This window comes from Elephantulus edwardii, unplaced genomic scaffold, assembly GCF_000299155.1.
Source record: "Elephantulus edwardii isolate Elephantulus edwardi_28Jun2011 unplaced genomic scaffold, EleEdw1.0 scaffold00028, whole genome shotgun sequence".
NCBI classification, from domain to species: Eukaryota; Metazoa; Chordata; class Mammalia; order Macroscelidea; family Macroscelididae; genus Elephantulus; species Elephantulus edwardii.
This window is the reverse complement of record NW_006399778.1, coordinates 13417128-13440214: the sequence shown is the minus strand read 5'-3', so window position 1 is coordinate 13440214 and position 23087 is coordinate 13417128.

The following is a 23087-nucleotide window of genomic DNA, read 5'->3' as shown; positions in this document are numbered from 1 at the left end:
CATAGACCACCAAGATAACAAACAGATATGTCTTGAAGAGGGTGAAACCAAGCTGATCCTTGGAGACAAGAATATTGAAGCTCCATCTCTCATACTTTGGGAATGTGACAAGGATGGACAAATCCTTGGAGAACAACATGCCTGGAAGGATGGAGAGACAATGCAGGAGAGGAAGATCCTAGATGAGAGGGATTGATGCAGTAATTGGGGTAATGAGGATAGGTGTGTCAGATATAGTGAGACTGGTTCAGGAGACAGTAGAGTTCAGAGCTATTGTGCAAAGGATTGCAATGAGTTGCAGATGACTCAATGGCACATAAAAGCAATGACATCTTGAAAAGTCAAAGTAAAGTATAGGTGAAATTCAAAGACTTGGCATTAGAAAACCAGAAGGGAAGAACACTCTTGGTATTCCTCAAGCTAAAAGAATTGAAGAAAAAAAAAATTCAAGCCACAAGTTGCAACATTAAAAACTCTGGGGGCAAAATACTGAATGACTCAGGGAGAATAAAAAGAAGGAACGAATACCTGGTCATTATACAAAAAAGGATTAGTCCACATGGAATTATTTCAGAAGTACCATATGATCAAGACTCAATCATACTGAAGGAAAAACTGTAAGCTATACTGAAGGCATTGGCAAATATTAAATAAATACATAATAAGACGCTTGGAATTCACAGAATACCAGTTGAGGTGTTTTAGCAAGCAGTTACAGTCCTGGACATCTTCACTGGTCTGTCAAGAATGACCTGCTCAATTGAGAAATTATGGGACACTCACACAATGGAATACTATGCAGCATGCAGGAGCAATGATTTGTAAAATCACTACTTAAGTTGGGAGGTACTGGAGAGTATTATACTAAGTGAACTAACTCAGTACCTTAAGGACAAATACTGTATAAGATCATTATTGTAGAAATAGAAAGATAACAAGTAAAACATGTGTGAGGATCCACGGGCAGAGAGGGTAGTGGCAGAAGGGTGAGGGTGGGTGGAGGTGGGGGTGGGGGAATAATCATAGGGTCGCATAATTTGATGAGTAGAGGGAAGAATGGGTAAAGGAAATGGGAAAGATTCAGTGTGGAAAACAAAGTATACAAATTTTCTATGTAAATCAATATAAAAGAAAAAATGTACTTAAAAAAAAGAAAGATCTGATCAAACAACTGGAAGAGGTCTCTATTTGTGCCCATTTTAAAAAAATCAAACAGAATGTGAAAATTATTGAACAATATCATTATTATTATCACATGAAAGTAAATATTGCACCATTATTTAAATACAATTGCAGCACCATTGAGAACTGCCAGAAAATCCAAGCTGGATCCTGAAGAGGCTGTAGAACAAGAGATATTGCTGATGTCAGGTGGATCTTAGTTAACAGCAGAAAAGACAAGAAAGATATTCACTTGTAATTTACTGACTATGCAAAGCATTTGACTATGTGGATCATAATCAACAATGGATAATCTTGTGAAGAATAGGAATTCCAGAACACTTAATTGTGCCCATTTGGAACCTGTATGTTAGCTAAGAAGCAGTTCTTCCAACCAAATAAGGAGGTACTGCTTTGTTTAAAATCAGATAAGGTCTCTGCAGGGGAAGGAGGGATAATCTCCTCCTGTACCAGTCAGATCTGATTTGATGGTACACTCACATAAAAATAATAAAATAAATTTTTTAAAAATCAGATAAGGTGTTGTCAAGAGTGTATCACTTACTTATTCAATTTGTACATTGAGCAAATAATCTAAGAAACTGGATTATACAAAGAATGTGGCAGCAAGATTGACTCATCAGTCACATACATTATGATCACACAGCCTTGCTTGTAGAGCCTGAAGAGGAATTGAAGCACTTATTGAAGAAGATCAAAGACTACTGCCTTCAATATGGATTACACCTCAACATCAAGAAAACAAACATGGGGGGAGGGGTGGGTAGGGAGAGAAGTGCAAAAATGAATGACTGGAAACTTTCCATAAACTTTCATTAAAATTAATTTTAAACGTTTTTTTAAAAGAAAACAAACGTGCTCACAATCATATCAATAAGTAATATCATGATTGAAGTTAATTTGAAGATAATATTGAAGTTGTTAAGGATTCCATTTTACTTGGACCCACAATCCATACCCACAGAAGCAACAGTCAAGACATCAATGGATGAATATCACTGGGTACATCTACTGTCAAAGACTTCTTGAATGTGCTACAAGGCAAGGAAACCACTTTAAAGACTTAGATGCACATCACCCAAGCCACCAGTATTGTCACCATACTCAAGAAAGCAAGAAGAAACAAACTTTTTAAAAGATCTTGTAACAGCTTGAAACGAACATTCCTTCATTAATACTTTAAAAGGAAAACGTGTCCTTTTAATTTAGCAGAGTTGAAAAGAGACCTCCTTATTAATTTGAAGCCTTTTATCGCCTTAGTTTAAGAGTTGAGGGAAACCTTAGCAAACGGAAGCCCTTTGTTAGCATATGCCTTTCCACTCCCTTTCCTTAACATAATGGATAAGATTTCCAGACCTTTTATCAATGAAGATCTTTTCAATGAATGTCATTGTTGTGTAGCATAGAGTCAGAATCTACTCAGAGTTGACCCACGCTCAGGTTTTCAGAGGCTGTACATAAACTCATACAGGAAGAGATTGCCCATCTTCCTGCAGCAGAGAGTCTAGTGGAACTCAGCTGCATTCTTTTAGGTCAATAGCACAAAACCTTCCCACTAGGGCATTTTCCATGAATATGAATAAAAATGCTAAACTACTTTACCTCTGAATCATAAACTTTCCTGTTATCCTTTTACATGATATCCTGAATAAAACCACCTTTCTTTCCTAGAAAAGGATTTTCTGCCTAAAACAATTCAGCTCAAGAAGTCCTAATACGAGCAGTTCTCAGATATTGCTGCATCACAAGGAGCATGGATACACGCCACGTAAGGAGCCCAAGATTCCGCTGACACACACAGTCCCAAACGTTCTCTCCTTATGACCTTTGGCTTTGCTAAGAATTTCTGTTGCAGTTGTCTAAAAAAAGTCGACTGGTGTTGTGTGTATGCAGAGCTGAGAACATGACCACTGTTAAACGTCTAGAAAGCAGCCATAAGAAGGTGGCCAAGGTGCATGTCCCATAATGACGAAGCATCCAACCAGATAAACACCATCTTGAAAGAGGAAACTTACAGCACGTGTCCTGTGAGGGCTTCCTAATACACCTAATCTCTCCTTTGCTAAGATAAATCCTGTCTTTCTCTCTATACACACAGACACACACACACACACACACACACACACACACATACACATAAAATATTGGATCCTACACGTTCTTGTGACTTAGTGGTAAGTAACTGTGCTGCCAACCCAAAGACATGTAGTCTGAATGCACCAGTTGCTCTGCAGGAGAAAGATCACAATCTCCTCCTATGGGACTTATAGCCTCTAAAAACCTACTGGAGTCATAATGGGCCATAACAACAACATAGAATGAAAAGATCTTGTACTACCTTCAGCCAAAACGTGATTGGATATGCTAAAAGAACTAGGATTTGTCTAAAAGAAGCATGGGCTTGTGAAACCTAGACTTGAATTAGTGGCTCCTCAGCCTCTGAAGTCTGCAGTCCTTGACCTGATTGCTTTTGATGACCTCTGAACTTATCAATTTCTGAAATCAATATGAGACCCTGCCTGCCTGCCCCACAGCTTGGAATCATGAGCCCTACGATATGGCTCTGTGCCTCTGTGCCCTTGGTGGCAGAGTTAAGTTCCCCCCACTGCCCCGCTGCTTCATGGAAATAATGAGAGCCTTTAAGCTGAGACTTATGGACAGAGTGAAATGCCTTTGACATTCATGTGGTTTCTATGCACCATCAAGTTGACCAAGACTCATGGACAATCTGTCTGAACTTTGTTCTCTCCTGGCCATCCTCATCATCTTTGATAAGCTTGAGCCCATCTTGTTGAGGGTATCTCCTTCTTTCTCTGACTCTCTACCTTTTCCAGATGTCTTTTTCGAAGGACTGGCCCTTCTTGACAACATTCATCAAGTATGTGAGTTGAAGTTTCACCATCCTGCTTCTAAGGAGCACCCTAGTTGCACTTCTGCCAGGATAGATTTGTTTGTTCTTTTGGCAGTGTGTGGGATATTCAGTATTCTTCATGAACACCACAATTCAAAGGCATCGACTCATCTTCTGTCATTTCTACTCATTATACAACTGTCAGCTGCGTAGGAAGAAATTGAAAATACCATGGGTTACAGCCGGAACACCTCCATATTTAAACGGCTATCATTGCTCTTTAGCACCTTGGCTAGGTCCTTGACATCTCCCATGCAGTTGGAACATTTTTCCAACACATCACATGCTTTGTTTTCTTCATTGCGGCTATTATGGATGTTGACTGTGGATCTAAGTAAAATGAAATTGTTGACAACTTTTATCTGCTCTCCACTTAGCATGATGTTGTTAATTGGACATTCATAGATGAACCTAAAAAGCTTTATGACATTTATTTGAGAAGGCCCCAACAGGATCATTCAGTAGCAGAGAGCAAGATGAGGCCATCCTTAACAAAAAAATTTAATCTGAATTCTTTCTGATCGTAATTTATAATATATACCTATAAGTCGTGCTTGACTCAATGGCACTCAACAACAACAGAAATGTATACCTGTAACATTTCTAGTAAATTCTATAATTAAGAATATTATGATGTTTAGTTATGTGTAACTAGTGCAATGAACTACTGAACCCAGCAGAGTAGAATGCTGTTAGAAGGAATTTTGTACCAGACCTGGTAAAGAGGTTAGAGATAAGAGGTGTGTCTAACCTCTGCCCCACTGGAATTAGCCTTAGGCTGCAGCTCTTCATTCTTCTTCCTCCCTTTTGAAGTTAGGGGAAATTAGATGCCCCTTCAGCAAGGCCAAATTTGTTAATCAATTCTCCATCTTCAATTTCTTTGACACAGCTAATTATATTCTCCCTTTTGTAATATTACCTTCATTTTGCTTCCACAGAATCATACTTTCTTGGTTTTCCTCCTACTCAAAGATTCTCTTCTCATTTCTCCAGTCTCTTAAAGTTGGGTGTCACAGGTTGGTCTACCGCTTTCTCCTGTCCACACTCATTCCTCAGGTAATCTCACCCAAGCACACAGATGCTTTTAACTCCCATTTTATAGAAATAAAATGACTGTTGATTTTGCCTGGGTTCTTTTGAAATTAGAGCCTGAGGCAAAGCCTGCAATTCACCCTCTACTGGAGAAGTTCAATCCCAGAACAGTGAGTGGGAGGGAAAGGAAATGAGGCGGGGAATGAGGGAAACCAAATACAAGGAAGGTGGTATGTTATCAAGCTGGTCCAATCTGGTCACACAGAAACATCTCCAGGGAGGCCATGTGGAACCATGTCTCCACTCAAAGAGGTTTATTTTGGGCCTGCACAAGGAAATTGAATTTATCTGTTCACTTCTCATTTCTTGTATTTCAAAGATAAAAGCCTACCTTTGTACTTCTGATTCATTTTCCTCAGGCATTTTGAACTCCTTTAGGTTACCATATCTCCCAAGCTCTGCTTTAGAACTTAATCTGGGCTGAAAATTTGTGGGAGAAACCAAAGTTTCTGAGGTCCACTCAGGCCCAACCTCTAGAGCAATTGTGGTCCCTTTGGAGCACAGGCTTGGTAATGGTGACAAGTTGGAACTTGCCCTTATCTTGCAAGAGATTGAGATCTCAGTGGTTTTAGCAGAGGAAACAACTGGGTGGAGCTGAGGCCAGTTCCAAGCCCAGGGCTCTTTATTGAGTAAGCCACTGTAAAAAAAAGTGGGGATGGCATGGCTGTTATTAACTCCATAAAGGGGAAGAGTCTCCATCAGTAGAATCCATAGTACAAAATCAATTCCAGTGAGGTCAGACCTGGCCTCCACATTCCTGTACCTACTTCTACTAATTCAAACACCAATCAGATGGCTCTATTAAGAGATTTTTTTAAAATTATTATTATGAGATCTTAAGTTCGTTACAATGGTCACACAGATCTCACAGAACCTCTCTCACTGTTATGAGGTTTACTAGGGAAGTTAACAGGCTATATTCAGGTTGGCGACAGGATACAAGTCGTCAGTCAGGACAGCTTCACAAGCATGCTCACAGACTCTGATCTTCAGCCTCACAGCTTAAGTGTTTTAAAATTCTGTTGTTGTTGTTGTTGTATGGAGTTGGAACTGACCCATAGCTGACATTCTGGCAGGTTTTCAGAGACAGTCAATCACATGGGAAGAGCCTGCCCATTCTTCTTCCACGGAGCAGCTGGTGGCCTTGAGCTGGATGACTTCAGGATTGCAGTGTAGCTTCTTGCCACTAGGCCGTCAGAGCTCCAAAGTTCCGTTAGCCCTGCCACTTATGACATCTCCCATCAGTCTTCAGCAAGCTTAGGCAAAGGACCTCGGCTCTGGCTCCATGGATTAGCAGTCCCAATCAGCTCTGTCTCATGAGAGTCTGATCTCTAATTCTCTACCGAAGCTGCTACTGTTCTCATCTAGGTTCCAGTGTGACTGGTGCAGTAATCTCTGGCCCTGAAAGATGTACACTACATTCTTTACTTCCTCCTTGGTAGTAGTGACCATCTTCACTGATTCTTCTTCTTGTCGTGTGTGCTGTTGACTCAGAACTGACACCCGCTTACCCTCCAGTAGGTTTTCAGAGGCAGTAAATCTCACAGGAGGAGATTGCCCATCCTTCTCCCACAAAGCAGCTTGTAGATTCAAACTGTGTGCCTTTGCGCTTGAAGTACACCTTCTTATCACTAGGCCACCAGAGCTCCCCTTCACTTCACTGCTAAACCTGCTCAATTTAAACTGATGAGATGGCAAAGCTGACCAATCCCACCATGAATCATTCATACACACTCTATTTCACATTTCCACTCAGTCATGTGGTGAAAGTAAAAGTTGATGACCCAGAAATGGCTTTTCTATTGTTTAAAATTGAACAATAAACCCATTACACTACAGCCACCAAGGTCCAGAGAAGGAGAAGTAAAAAGAATGGAGAAACAGAGATTAAACGGCAGGCAGAATATGGAGAACCACTTAAACTGGGTCTCATGTTGTTGTTGTTATGTGCTGTCAAGTTGCCTGTGATCCATAGATAAAATATTTCTCAAACTTCACATTAAATTAGTCAATAAATCTCACCCGCTGTGTTGTTGTTGTTGGGGTGGTGGTGATGGTGGTTGTTATGTGCTTTCGAGTTGACTATGACTCACAACAACCATATGAACAATAGCTCTAATCCTTGCTCTATCCTGAGCCAACCTCACCACCTCTGACACACCTGACCCTATTGCCACAGTCTGTGCCAGTCTCTCCGCCAGGGTCTTCCTCTCTTACACTGACCTTCTACCATTCCAAGCATCCTGTCCTTCTCCAAGGACCCGTTCCTCCTAACAACATACCCAAAGTATCTGAAATGTTGTTGTTTGTTGTTGTTATGTGCCGTTGAGTCGCCTGCGACTCATAGCAACCCTATGTACAACAGCCCTAAACTCCGCTCTGTCCTGTGCCAATCACACTGTCTCTGACACTCCCATCCCAATTATCCCAGTCACTGAATCAATCCACCTCATAGAGGGCCTTCCTCTCCTGCTCTGTCCTTCCACCCTCCCAAGCATGATGTCCCTCTCTAAGGACCGGTCTCTCCTCACAACATGTCCAAAGTATGTTAGACGGAATCTCAGAATCCTTGCCTCCAAAGAGCCACCCGGTTTAACCCTTTCCAGGACAAATCTGTTTGTTTTCCTAGCAGTCCATGGTATTCTCAATACTCTTTTCCAGCACCACAGCTCAAAGGTATCAATTCTCCTTCTATCTTCCTTGGTCATTGTCCAACTCTCTGATGCATAACAGGTGATTGCAAAATCCTTGCCTCCAAGGAGTAAGCTAGTTTCACCATCTCCAGGACAGACCTGTTTGTTCTCTTGTTGTTGATAGAGGCTGTCAAATCCAACTCACAGTGACACTGTATATAATAGAATAAAACAGAGTCCACTCCTGAGTCATCCAAAAATCACTGTCACGTTGGACCCTGCTGTTGCATCCACCGTGTCCATTCACCTTGCAGAGGGTCTTCCCTTTGTATTGCTGACTCTCACCAAGCATGATATCCTTCTCTAGAGGTTAATCTTTGGTCACATGTTCAAACTACTTGAGATGAAGTCTTGCCAGCCCCACTCTCAAGGAACATTCTGGTTGTACTTCTTCCAAGATAAATTTGTTCTTCTGTAGTCCACAAAGCATTTCACTGTACCTTAGAAATATAGCCAGAATGTTCTTTTCCAGTACAGTTTTCCACTACAGTTGGATGATTGCAACAGCTTTCTGATTCTCTGTTTCTGCCCTTACCCTAACATTCTGTTCTCAACAAAATGGCCATAACATGAAATCATAAGTCAGATGGTGCCTCACTCTTACCCTCAAAGTCCTCTATTGTCTTACCATATGGCTTACAGCAAAATTCAATATTCCTACAGACTACCTCCATTTTGTTCATTCATTAGTGTTTTAATTGCAATGGGGATGTCTGCTGTCAGGGACCTCTGCAAAGTACTAAAGAGCAATGATATCAGTCCTGAGACTAAGGTGCACCTGATTAAGGCCATGGTCTTCATAATTACTTGCTATGTATCAGAGAGCTGTACAATGACTAAGGATGACAGAAGAAGAATTGACGCCTTTGAATTGTGGTGCTGGAGAAGAATATTGAACATACTACAGACCACCAGGAGAACAAATCAGTCTGTCTTGGAGAGGGTGAAACCAAGTTTCTCCTTGGAGGCTAGGATTTTGACTCTTCATCTCACAAACTTTGGGCACATAAGGGGCAGGAGGGGCCAGTCCTTGGAGAAGGACATCATGTTTGGAAGGGTGGAGGGACAGGGCAGGAGAGGAAGACCCCGGATGAGATGGATTGACACAGTAACTGAGGCAATGGAATTAGGTGTATCAGAGTCAGTGACGCTGGCTCAGCATAGGGCAAGGTTCAGAGCTGTCGCACACAGGGTCATAATGAGTCACAGGCACCTCCATGACACATCACAACGACAACCACCACCCCCATTTCATTGCCTACTTGTCCACTCTATTCTGGCCATTCAGCGCTGTGTGGGCCAAGCAGGACCTTTGCACTTGCTCTCTCCTTTGCGCTTGCTAGAGCCTCCCTCCAATTATCTATATGACTCACCTCATCAGTCCTTAAATCCCCTAACCTCTCTGTCATCAGGCAGATGAGAGAGAGAGAGAGTGAATGAGGATGACCAAAGAAGAATTGATGCTTTTGTGCTGTGGTACTGGAGGAGAATATTGTACATTCCATGGCCTGCCAAAAGAACAAAGAAATATGTCTTGGGTTCAAACCCACCAGTTTCTTTAGAAACAAAGCTTCACCTCACATTCTTCAGGCATGTTGCTATGAGGGGCTATTCCTTAGAGGGGGACATGATGCTTGAAAAGGCAGAGTGTTGGTGAAGGATCAGAAGATCCTCAACCAGGTGTATTGATACAGTGACTATCACAATGGGCTTTAGTGTGTCAGAAGTGTAAGGATGGCACAGAAGAGAACAGGGTTCATATCTGTTGTTCATAGGGTTTCTATGGATTCTACTTGATGGCATCTAACAACAACCACCACCATCTCTCTGTTTCAATGCTTTTCGATTGGAAAAGGCTTCATGGAGAAGGAAGGGGCCAAAGGATAAGAAAGATAATAAAAATTGTAAGTAATAAGTTGTCTTTTCAAAAGCTTATTGGAAAGCCCAAAGCAACTGGTGGAAAAATTTAGCCAGTGAGGAGGCTTTATGTGTTGGAGAGTTGGTAAAGCACAACTATTCTCAAATGACTCTGAATGCCACAATAAGGAGTTTCGGCTTTAATATATAAGAAAGTGTGTCCACCTGAAAGTCAAAGTTGGTTCATCATTCAAAGTTTCATTGAAAAATGTGTCTTCCAATCAGACCTCAACCAGTGTTTGCTCCAGTGGCTTAAAATGGCCATAAAGTAAGAGAAGCCAACATTGACATATTTCCCGTAGAAGAATCTTTTAGGCTTTTTTTTGAAATTGGTAAAGGAGGTAATCTTCTTCAAAGCCACTGCTGAAGAGCTTAAACACCCCATAATAGGGCAACTGAAGACTGGAAATGGTATTTCAAAACCATTCCAAGAGCAGGAGCAAGGAAAGGTTCTTGTTCTCTTTTGGTCCCCTTGGGTCAGGCCTATTTGGCTCAGCTTCCTGCAACTCTTGATAACCCATGTCAGAAGGTCACGAAGGTCTGTGAGTGTGGGTGTCACTGCCCTCTACTGGAGGGACTGGTATCCTTCCCAAGATTTCCCCAAGGAATTTAGACCCAGCTCAACAGTTCTTAACTGACTTTGGATCCTGGGTACCTTCGAACCTATGAAGTAAACTGTATTTCTTTTTAAAAAAGATTCACACTCAAACAGTTTCAGGGATTCACGTATGGACCCTCTGAAGCCTAAGCAAAAGTTCAGACCCAAGATGCCTACCTCGGGTCATGAAAACAGGAGAAAACTGAAGAAGAGGCTGCAGTTAGATAGTGCCAACTTGTTTTCTGCCAAGAACACTTTCTTTCCACTCCCCCTCCTTAGAGTCTATGTTTAGAAATTGTTTGTCAAACCAATTGCAAAGATTAAGAAATCATGTATGTACCTCTTAATTTTTTGCTAACCTAACGGAATAGGCAAGTGAAAGCCTCACGATTAGATGCACTGCCATCAGGTAAACTCTGACCCATAGCGGCCCCTCACTGGGTCCTAAGGCTGTAACTATTCACAGGAGAAAGATGCCTATAAGCAGCTCGTGGCGTAGAATCATTGACCTTTGTGTTTGCAGTGATGTAATACATCACACCACCAGAACTCCTTATACAATCCAGGTTAGGAAAATATAAAGTGATGTGATATTAAGTTAGCCTGTAGAGTTCTACTAAGGACAACTGTATGAGTTTGGATTCACTAAAATATTAATATTCCAATTATGATGCTTAAACTTGCACTCATTTTCAAGTTCAAACAGTTATATTCAAATTCATTCCATGATATTTGTCTCAAACAAACAAATTTACAGACAACTTAAGTGAACTTTAATGGAGGTAAATGCACTTTCCAATGCCCATTTGCAAGCCCTCTCTCACACACAAACTCCAAGGTCAATTCAAATAACAGACCACAAAGCCACATTAAACCCGTTCTGGTTCTTCCTCTTACACCATGTGCCACATTGGGACACTCTGGTCTTGAAGGCAGGGCCATGTGGGCACACAGGACATCAACTGAGCATAACAGTTCCTGGCATGACCAGTGCCAAAGATGCAAAAATGAACCCGTGTAAAAATTTCTACTTTCCCCAGGCAGGAGTTTCAGAGTCAGGGCTGTTAAACCCTGGACCACCATGATAGCGAAAGCAGCAGATATCCCAGTAAGGGATTGCTGGGCAAGGGGGCTCAGAGGCCAGACTCAGGGCTCATTGTTCAGTCAACTCCACTTTTCTGCTGAGAGTGGGGTTAGAAAGAGCTGTACTGGAATTATCTCTCCCTAGCTACCTTAGTGAGATATTTTAAATAGAATTTTATTTTATCCTGGATTACTTCCAAAGTTTATATACATTGTTTTGCACACTGGATCTTTCTCATTCACTTTACCCAGCCGTCTCCACTCATCGAATTGTGCAACCCTATGATTACCTCTACTCCATCCATTCTAATCCCTCTGGTCCCCCCTGTACAGGTTGTATGAAGAACACTGTATCAAGTCTTGAACCCAAGGTAATCTGAGAAGTTAAGATGCTGTGTTTTGGAAAACAGAATAGTAAATAAAGACGACAATGCTGACAATAAGGGGGGGGGAAGATGTAAAAATAAAAAAAGACAGCATTCTTGCTCATCATTCATTCAGGAAATCTTAAACGCCTACAGTGTATCACTGTAGGAGGCACTTGGAACATGAGTTCCCTGCCTTATGGAGGTTATAGTCTAGTGGGAAAAGGAGAAGGAGGAGAAGTGATGCAAACAAAAAAGACAATTGCAAATTTCATCATGAATTATGAAGGCAATAAAAGGGGCCAGTGGAGCTAGATAGGGAGTAGGGGTGGGACAGCTGGCAGCTTAGTCTTAAGAATGTGTGCTGCCAACCCAAAGGCAGGCAGTTTGAATTCACCAGCTGCTTCACAGGAGGGAGACTGGCAATCTCCTTCCCTGTGATTAACTGCCTCTGAAAGCCCGCTGGAAGGTGAGCGATGAATTGGTTCTGACTCGACAACACACACAATAATAAACAACAACAATATAGGCTTAATAGTGTGAGGCCTGAGAGGGAACAAACAGGTAACACATTCAAAAAGGATGTAGAGGAGAGCTTAATAAACCAGAACAATGAGGAGTGGTAGGTACAGTACCTGGGAGTTACTAACAGGGGGAGCCTTTACTACCCTTTGGCATGAAGGCACAGGAGAGGAAGCCAGCATCAGAATGTAAGAGAGACGAAGGAAATCTCTGCCAACAACTGCCTGGTGTCAACATCATTCAGTGGCAGAGTGGAAACTGGGATCTAGCTCTCATGATTTCCAGTCTAGGGCATTTCCTGCTTTAAAGAGCTCTTCATTAAATTAACAAAGTATCTCTGTAATCTTCTCTTCCTCTCTTTCAGGAACACTTTCATTCCATTTTGAGCTCCTTCTTCTGCCACAGGATATACTCTGAGTACATGATATGCTAACTTAAGGACATGTAAGAGCAAGTGCTTCTTTAATGAAACAATATCTACTATAATGCCAAGCATTTTCTGATGAGTGATGAAAAATCAAGTGTTGGTAAAGAGGTGGAGGAACAGGATGTGCTTCTGGTGGGGGTGTAAGATGGTGCAATCACTTTGGAATAAAGTTTGGCAGTACCTAATAAACCCAGAGACACACAAATCCCATTGTCCTCCTTAGTTACGTATGTTATAAAAGCATATGCTTATGTACGTTCAGATACATGGATAAGAATGGCAAGCCTTGTTGTTTAATGTCCCAACTGGAAACAACCCAAATATTCACAGACAACATAATAAGTGAACAAATATTGATGGAGCACAATGGTACACTATTTAACAATGAAATGGAATGAACTCTAGTTACACAATAAAACAGATGAATCTAAACTCATGATACTGACTAGAAGAAGACATATAACGTACAGACTGCATGATGCTACATACCTAAATTTCAAAGGTGGCCGTTGTTTGTCGTTGAGTTGTAACCAATCCATAGCTGACCCTCTGGTGGGTTTTCAGAGGCAGTAAATCACAATGGAAGGAGGTTGCTTATCCTTCTCCCATGGAGCATCTGGTAGATTGGAACTGTGTGTCTTTGGTATTGCAGCACAGCTTCTGACCACTACACCACCAGAGTAGACAAGAATAAAGATGCATAATCCAGAAGCAAAAATTAAAGCATGGATATGAATAGTCATAAAGTGGTTACATCTAGGGAGGTCGGGTGGCTTAATGGTAAGGAGTTGTGATGTCAATCCAAAGGGATGTAGTTCAAATCCTCCAGCTGCTATGTGGGAGAAAGATGGGCAATCTCCTCCTGTGTAATTTATTGCCTCTGAAAACTTGCTGGACCATCAGCTAGGAATTGGTTCTGACTTGAGGTAGGTGGATTCTGAGGTATTGTTAGGTGACCTGGAGTTGATTCCAACTCATAGTAACTGTAAGTCCAGACCAGCAAAACCTTGCCAAGCCCTGAACTGTCCTTAGACTCAGTCCTGTGCTTTAGTTCTTTGCTGCAGCCATGGTGTCAAAGCATCTTGTTGAGGTGGGTTTTTTTCTTCTTTTTTCACTGATTTTCTTTTTTCCAAGCATAATGTCCTTCCCTAGGGACTGGTCCAGACTGATAACATGTCCAAATTACATAAGAACATATGAGACAAAATTTTGCCATCTTCCCTTCTAAGGAGTATTCTGGCTGTCAGTCCATGGTCTATTTCATATTCTCCACAAACACTGTGATTCAAAAGCATCCATTCTTTCTTTTTTAGTCTTTCTAGTAATGTTCATTTGCAACTTGTTAAGCTCTATTTATGTGTTAAATAATTTTCTGTAAACTTGCTATACTTCACACATCATTGTTGTTAGTGACCGTTAAGGTAATTCAGACTCACAGTGACACTATATGTCGTTGTAAGGTGCCATCGATTTGACAGCAATGACTTACTCATTGTGACCCAATGAATAATAGATCAGAACCTGGTCCTATCCTATGCTGTCTTCACCATATATTTTAAGCCCATTGTTAGTCCCTGTGTCAATCCATTTTGTTGAGAATCTTCCTCTCTTTTGCTTACCTCCACTTTTCCAAGCATGTCCTTCTCCAAGGACTGGGCCTCCTAACAACAAGACCAATGTGAGACAAGGCTACACCATCCTTGCCTCTAGCAAACGCCCTGGCTGCACTTCCTCCAAGATATATTTGTTCTTTTTCTTTTAGCAGTCCGTGGGAAATTTCGTGTTCTTCATAATTCAAAGGCATTAGTTCTGCCTATGTTGTACTTTTTCATTATCCTACTTTTAGATGCATAACAAGTACTTGAAAAGACCATGGATTGAATCAGATGCACATTAGTCTTTAAGCTGTCATCATTGTCCTCAACACAAACTCTGTCCTTACCGAGATTCTCAACAGCAGATTTACTCAATGAAATGTGTCTTATGATTTCTTCTTTTTTAATTTTTTTTTGTGTGTGTGTGTGTGTGTGTGTGTGTGTGTGTGTGTGTGATCTGACTGGTACAGGAGGAGATTGTTCCTCCTTCTCCAGCAGAGCATCTGGTGGATTCGAACTGTGCACCTCTGGGATTGCAGTACACCTTCTTGCCACTAGGCCACCATAGCTTGCCATCTTTCGATTCCTTGATTGCTAATACCAAAGGTGTTGATTGTGGATCCAATCAAGATAAAATCACCAACAAGTTCATCTATCATGACGTTGCCTGTTGGCCCAGGTGAGGATTTTTGTCTTCCTGATGCTGAGATGTAGCCCATATTGAGGGCTATAGTCTTTGATCTACTGTAGCAAGAATTTTAAATCCTCTTTAGTTTCAGCAAACAGGGTTGTGACATCTGCATAGTGCAGTTTGTTGCTGAATCTTCCTCTGATCCTGATGCCACACTCTTCTTCATAAAGTTCAGACTCTTGAATGGCTTGTCATAAAGATTAAATAAGTATGGAGAAAAGATACAGCTCTGCTGCACATTTATACAGACTTGTGGGAGGGGAGGTGCACTTGAACTTTGGAACCAAACACATAAGCCACTTACAAGTTGTGTGACTCTGGTAATGCTATTAGAAGGCAAAATGACATGCAATGCTAATGGGGCAGAGAGATATAAAACAAACAAAAAAGTATGAGTCTCTCTTTTAAAAATAAATTGTTTCTTAAAAAATTTAATTTTATATTAGTTTGTTTACTAAGATCATATAAACTGTTTCACACTATTCTTCACTCACCTTCTGTTTCGTACAGTTATACCCATGCATTATTTTATTTTTCCACCCTCCAACCCACTTCAGTGCCTGCAGCCTATAAGCAAGGAGACCAGGCAATGGTTCAGGGCTGCAGTTTGCTCTGGCATGGAAACCATGAGAGACCCACGGGGACAGGCCTGCCATAAATCCATGCATTATGTTTTATAAAATTAATCACCAGTGGACTATGCCCATTATTACCCTGTCTGGTTCCTGCTGGAGCTTTCCCATTTCCTGTAACTCTCCTTCTATCCACTAAATTATGGAACCTGGTGATGTTGTCCCTACCTGCATCACCTCTTTGCTCCCCCCTTTCCTCCCATACATGCTTTACTAGTTAACCTTCTATTTTTACAGTAATGGTCTTATGCACTATTTGTCCTTATGAGACTGATTTAGTTCACTCAGCATAATGCTCTCAAGTCTCTCCCAAGTTTTGCAGTATTTTTTTTAAATCATTGCTCCTGAGTGCTGCATAGTATTCCATTGTTTGAATATACCACAATTTCTCAATCCATTCAGTTCTGATTGGACAATGGGCTGTTTCCATGTTCTTGCAACAGTGATAACGCTGCTAAGAACATTGATATACAAATATCTCCATTTTTGTCTCAGTTCTAATTTTGTTAGGGTATATTCCTAGCAGTAGAATAGTTGGGTTGTATGGAGTTTCTATGTTGAACTTTTTGAGGAAATGCAAAACTGCCTTCCAGAGTGGTTGTACTATTTTACAATGCCACCAATAGTGGCAATGGGCTCTTGTGTATCAGGAGATGTGAGGATGGCCCTGGATAGAAGAGGGTTCAGATATTTTGTCCATATATATGGACAGATCTTTTGTCATATATCAGATCTTTTGTCATATATAAAATCTATGAGTCATACTTGCCTCAACAGTACTTAACAACAACTAAGAAATCAATTACTTTTAATTGAGGGGAAACTATGGAAAATAAGCCACTGGAATCTCAAAGAACTTTATTTATGCAGGTGCTACACTATAAAATATTCTATGTATTGTTAATGAAGCTGAATTAATAACTTAGTATGTTAAACAGTAATCTTATGTTTGATGGTGGCAAAGATCTATTGTTCATAAGCAACAGCTTTAGCTTTTACATTTCCCCATACTTAATGTAAAACAATATCAACTCTTTTGTTGTGAAATTGTTTTATTGCAGGAGTTTCCCTTTACTCCTTGGAAGCTCACACTTCTATCTTTGTGAAATTTGTTTTATACACTGATGTGAAGCCATAAAGATAATAATAACTTGTGCAAAGAGTTCCAATTAGAAATTGAGTACTAGTTTAGGTACTTTATAGTTATTAATTAACTTTGACACATCCCCATCATTCCTTAAGAAATTTCTTAAATTTAATAACAAGCTATTCTATTCTTTTGAGCTTAGCCCCAAGCCCTAGAACCAGTCATTTTTCCAAGCCTAGGCTCTTTTAGAAGAAAACAGAATTTAGAAGCCAAGATCTAGGTATGGTTATATTTACTGGAATGCCTGTTTTTAGGTCCTCTCAGTCGATGAATGGGAAAGCATACATACACATTTATTTTTATTTTTATATCTGTCCCTGTTATATTAAATAGTGGGCTTTCATATTGCTATCTTCAATTCCAATCCAATAGCTCAGAGTTCTTTGAAGATGTGCTTTTTCCCAGATTTGTAACTCCTTTCTCAAGAAGTGAGAACCTGAGTTGTTCCTAGTTGTAATCACCTCAAATGTCACTTAGTTTACAATGAGTGTGCTGCTATTCTCAAAATTATTTTTCCCAAGATTTTATCTTTGTCTTCCAAGATTTACAAAAATTTCAGTCTCCATTCATTTCAGTAATGAATGGTTATTAGGCAGAGTATGTGTTAGATGATGCTCCAGAGCCAGGACTACAGCAGTGGAAAAAGCATTATACTGGGGGAAGGGGTGGTGAAAAGAGATTATAACACATACACAGAAATGGCAAAAGTCAGGTAGGAACCCAGTAGTCTGGCTCCAGTATTGATGCTTTACCATCTGCATCTGATGGCCTTCATAGGTTATTTTCTACTGTCTGTAAAGTCTACAACTCTTTTGCATCCACTAAAAATGCCTCTGCCAGTTTCTAAACCTAAATACAATGTAGAGCTTTATGCATTTTCCATATTAATTTAACTTCTCTAAGACTCAGCTTCTAAATCCGTGAACATAAAGATAGTAATCTCAACATGCTATACAGAAGGTTTTCAAAGGTCCATTATTTCAGAAGTGAATGTCCAGGCCTGCTTCCTGGCCTGTTTGAGTTCAGAAGCCCTGCTGAAATCTGTCCCCAATGGATGACACTGCTGGTATTTGAAATACAGGTAACATAGCTTGCAGTGTCAAAGCAACATACAAGCTACCACAGTATTACAGGCAGGCAGAGATGAGAGCTAGACTGTGGGAATTATAGAACAGTAGCATTAATATAGGGTGCTCTGGTGGCCTAGTGGTAAGAAGTTGTGCTGCTAACACAAAGACATGTGATTTGAATGTACCAGCTGCTCTGAGGGAGAAAGATGGGCAATCTCCACGCGATTTACAGCCTCTGAAAACCTATGAATCCATTCCGACTTGACAGTACATAACAACAATATCACTAATATAACAGGTGTGTGGTGTACACACACACACACACACACACACACACACACACACACACAAATATAATCTTCCTGAAGATAATTTAACAATGGCTGGAAAAGTACATCAACAGAGAGCAGTAAGAAATTCAAGCTGGTTTCAGAAGAGGACAAGGAGTAAGGGATACCACTGACAAAGTCAGATATACCTTGGTTAAAAGCAAAGAATACCAGAAAGATGTTTAGCTGTGTTCTATTGACTATGCAAAAGTATTTGTTTCTGTTCATCATAACAAATTATTGGTAACACTGGGAAGGATAGGAATTCAAGAACATTTACTTGTGTGCATAAGGGACCTGTACGTTGACCACAAAGCAGTTGTTTGAACAGAACAAGGAGTCACTACATGCTTTAAATTCAAGAAAGGTAGGTGTCAAGATTGTATTCTTTCACCATACCTAATGAATCTGTTTGTTGAGTAAATAATCAGAGAAGCTGGGTCATTTGAAGAACATGGTATCAGGATTAGAAGAAGATTCATTGACATTGTGATAGGTAAATTATAAAACCCAGCTTGCTGAAAAGTTAAAGAACTTCTAAGGAAGTTCAAAGATTTAAGTATAAATTACATTTTAACATTAGAAAAATCCTCACAATTGAATCAACAAATAATCTCATATAAACAAAAGATTGAAGTTCTCAAAGATTTAGTTTTACTTCAATCCAGAATCAATGCACATAGAAGTCGTCAAGAAAACAAATGTTATACTGCATTGAGCAAACTACAAAAGATCTCCTTAAAGTGCTAAAGAGCAAGGATGTCACTTCAGGGACCAAGATGTACTTGCCTCAAGCCAACATAATATTCCATTATATCATACCCATGCAGAAGCTGGATAATGAATAAGGAAGACTGAAGAAGATCTAATGCTTTCCCATTGTGGTGGCTATAAAGAATGATTACCAAAAGAGTAAGCAAATCTTTCCTGAAAAGACATGCAACCAAATTTTTCCTTAGAAATGAGGATTGTGGGATTTTGTCTCACATATTTTGCTACACTATCAGGAGGGGCCAGTTCCCGGAGAGGGATATCAAGCTTGGTAAAGTACAGTTTCAATGAAAAAGAGGAAGGTTCTTGAAGAGATGGATTGACATAGTGACTGTAACAATTAATTCCCAGTGTAGCACAGCAGGGACTGTGAGGATGGCCCAGGAGTAGATGATGTTCTGTTCTTTTGCGTATGGGCCCACTGTGAGTCAGAGCTGACAATGACAATCTCAACATGCTGTGGGTATACATAAATTATGTGTGGTGATATTTGTGATGTTGTTGTTGCTGTTGTTATGTGCCATCGTGTCACCTGCGATTCATAACGGCCCTAAAGAGCCCTAAATCCTGCCCTATCCTGTGCCAATCTCACTATCTCCACAACACCTACCCCCATTACCCTAGTCACTGAATCAATCCATCTCATTGAGGGTCTTCCTCTTCTGCTCTGTCCCTCCACCCTCCCAAGCATGACAGCCCTCTCCAAGGACTGGTCCCTCCTTGCCACATGTCCAAAGTATGTGAGATGAAGCTTTAGAATCCTTGCCTCCAAGGAGCAGCCTGGCTTCACCCTCTCCAGGACAAACCTGTTTGTTTTCTTAGCAGTCCATGGCATATTTGACAATTTTCTCCAACACCACAACTCAAAGGCATTGATTCTTTCTATCATCCCTAGTCGTTGTCCAGCTCTCTGATGCATAGCAAGTGATTGCAAAGACCATGGCATGTATCAGGCGCACCTTAGTCTCCAGACTGACATCGTTGCACTTCAGTACTTTAGAGAGGTCTCTAACCACAGACTTTCCCATTGCAATACGTCTTCTAATTTCCTGGCTGCTGGTGCCAAGAATGTTGACTGTGGAGCCAAGCAAACCAACACTGTGAACAATCTCAATCTCTTCAGCATCCATCCTGATGCTGTCAATTGGCCCAGTTGTGAGAATCTTTGTTTTCTTGATATTGAGCCTCAATCCGTACTGAAGATTGTAGTCCCGGACCTTCTACAGCAAGCGCTTCAGGTCCTCCTCAGTTTCAGTAAGCAGGGTTGTGTTATCTGCATAATGCAGATTGTTGATAATTCTTCCTCCAATCCTGATGCCACATTTCTCCTCATAGAGCCCAGATTCCCGGATAACCTGTTCTGCATAAAGATTGAAAAGGTATGAAGGCAGGGTACAGCCCTGGCATACACCCTTCCCAATTTTGAACCATGCAGTGTTTCCCTGCTCCATTCTGATGACTTCCTTCTGGTCCAAGTATAGGTTTTACATTAGCACAGTCCAGTGTTCTGGGATTCCCATTCTTCTCATAGTTAGCCACAGTTTGTTATGATCCACACAGTCAAATGCCTTTGTGTAATCAATGAAACAAAGATAGACATTCTTCTGGTACTCCTTGCTTTCAGCCAAGATTCATCTAACATTAGCTACAATGTCCTTAGTACCAAGACTCCATCTAAACCCAGCCTGCGCTTCTGGTAGTTCTCTGTTGATGTGTTGTTCCAGTCATTTTTTATAATCTTCAGCAGAATCTTGCTTCTGTGTGATATTAATGATATTGTTCGATAATTTCCATACTCTGTGGGATCACCTTTCTTTGGGATGGGAACAAATATAGATCTCTTCCAGTCAATTGGCCAAGTGGTTGTTCTCCAGATTTCTTGGCACAACTTGTTGAGCACATCTAGGGCAGCATCTCTTAGCTGAAATATGTCAATTGGTGTACCATCAATTCCTGGGACCTTATTCTTAACCAATTCTTTCAAAGCAGTCTGAACAACTTCTTTCATCACCATAGGCTCTTGCTCATATGTTGTTTCAAGAAATTATTCTGTGTCTGCCCATTCTTTTTGGTATAATGACTGTATACTCTTTCCATCTTCTTTTAATACTTGCAGGAACACTCAATATTCTTCCCAAAGTATCCTTAAGTATTGCAACTTGAGGCTTGAAGTTCCTCTTCAGTTCCATGAGCTTAAGAAATGCTGAGCGAGTTCGGTCCCTTTGATTTTCTGACTCCAGCTCTTTGCACATTACATTATAATACTTTGTCTTGCCGCGCAGCCTTTTGCAATCTCCTGTTCAGCTTTTTAATGTCTTGATTTCTTCCTTCTATTTTGGCTTCTTGGCACTCCAATGCAATATTTTTAGTCTCTTCTTACATCCATTCTTGTCTTTTCTTCCTTCTCCAACTTTACAACGACCTTTTTACACTCTTTCTGGATGATATTCTTGATATCTTCTCATAACTCATCTGGTCTTTGCTCATTAGTGTTCAACAGGTCTCAAACCTGTTCCTGAGATGGTTCTGAAAATTCAGGTGGGAGAGACTCAAGGTCACATTTTGGTTCCTGTGGGCTTGATTTCACTTTCCTTAGCTTCATCTTAAACTTGTATATGAGTAGTTGGTGATCTCTTCCACAATCAGCACCAGGCCTAGTTTTCACAGCTGATACTGAGCTTCTCCAATAATTCTTTCCACAGATGTAATCTATCTGATTCCTATGCACACCATCAGGTGAAATCCATGTATATAGCCTGCATTTGTTTATATTTCTTGTAAAATGTATTTGCAACAAATAAATTGTTGATTGTGCAAAATTCTATCATCCTATCTCCAGCTTAATTTCTGTCACCAAGTCCGTGCTTTCCAACTACTGATCCTTCTACTCTGTTCTCAAATTTTGCATTCCAGTCACCCATTATTATTAATGAATCTTGATTGCATCTTCACTTGATCTCTGACTGTAAAAGTTGGTAGAAATCATCTACTTCCTCTTCTTTGGCTCTGGTTGTTGGTGCATATATCTAAATGATAAACTACAAATATTTCAACTGGGAGCTCTGGCAGCCTAGTAGTAAGGAATTGTGTTGTCAACCAAAAAGTACATTGGTAGGTAATTTCTGCCTGTGTGATTAACTGCCTCTGAAAACTCACTGAGGGTCAGCTATGAGTAGGCCCCGATTGGACTCATTGGTATACAACAATGACAACAGAATAATAAGGGACCCTGTGGTGTAATGTGTAAGGGAGCAGCCTGCTGACCTAAGCAGAGGCAGTTTGAATCCACGAGGCACTTCAAGGATGAAATATGGTTAGTTTCCTCCCTTAAAGATTTACTGCCTTGAAAACCAGGTGGAGGGGCATTATAAGGCGGAACATAGTTGATATCTGTGAAGTTTTTGTGTATTTATTTTTTTATAATAGGAATTCTAAAGAATCCCTGGGATAACAGTGAGGTAAGCATGGGTCTGCTAACTGAAAGGTCAATAGTACAAACCTACAATTTCCAGCAGAATGGTCCATTAGTTAATTTTTGTTTTATTTTGCCACACACATGCAATACTTACAGAGTTCAGAGCAGGGATCATCACCTTCCCCAATTTATTAGTTCAATCAATCATTTTATATACTCAGTCTTTTTAAATTTTTATTTTATACTTGTTTATTTACAAAGGTTGCATAGGTTGTTTTTCACACCTGATCTTTACCATTTCTTTCATCCTCCCCATCAAATTGTGTGACCCTATGATCAGCACCCCCAACCCCACTCTCCCACCCTGCCCATCCTCAGTCTTCTGCTCAATCTTATATTCATTAAAAAATATTTGTTCAAAGTCTATTATATGTGACGCTCCTTGCTAGTCACTGGCAATACAGAAATGACATAATTTTCATTCTCCATGGGCTTAAGGTCAAATTCAAGGGCACAATACCACCAGGGTTGTTTTAAGAATTCTGTTGTTGTTATTAGGTGCCATTGAATCAAGTACAACTCATAACGAATTTATGAGCACACGATCTGAACCCTCTTCTACGTTGCACCATTCTCACACATCCTGG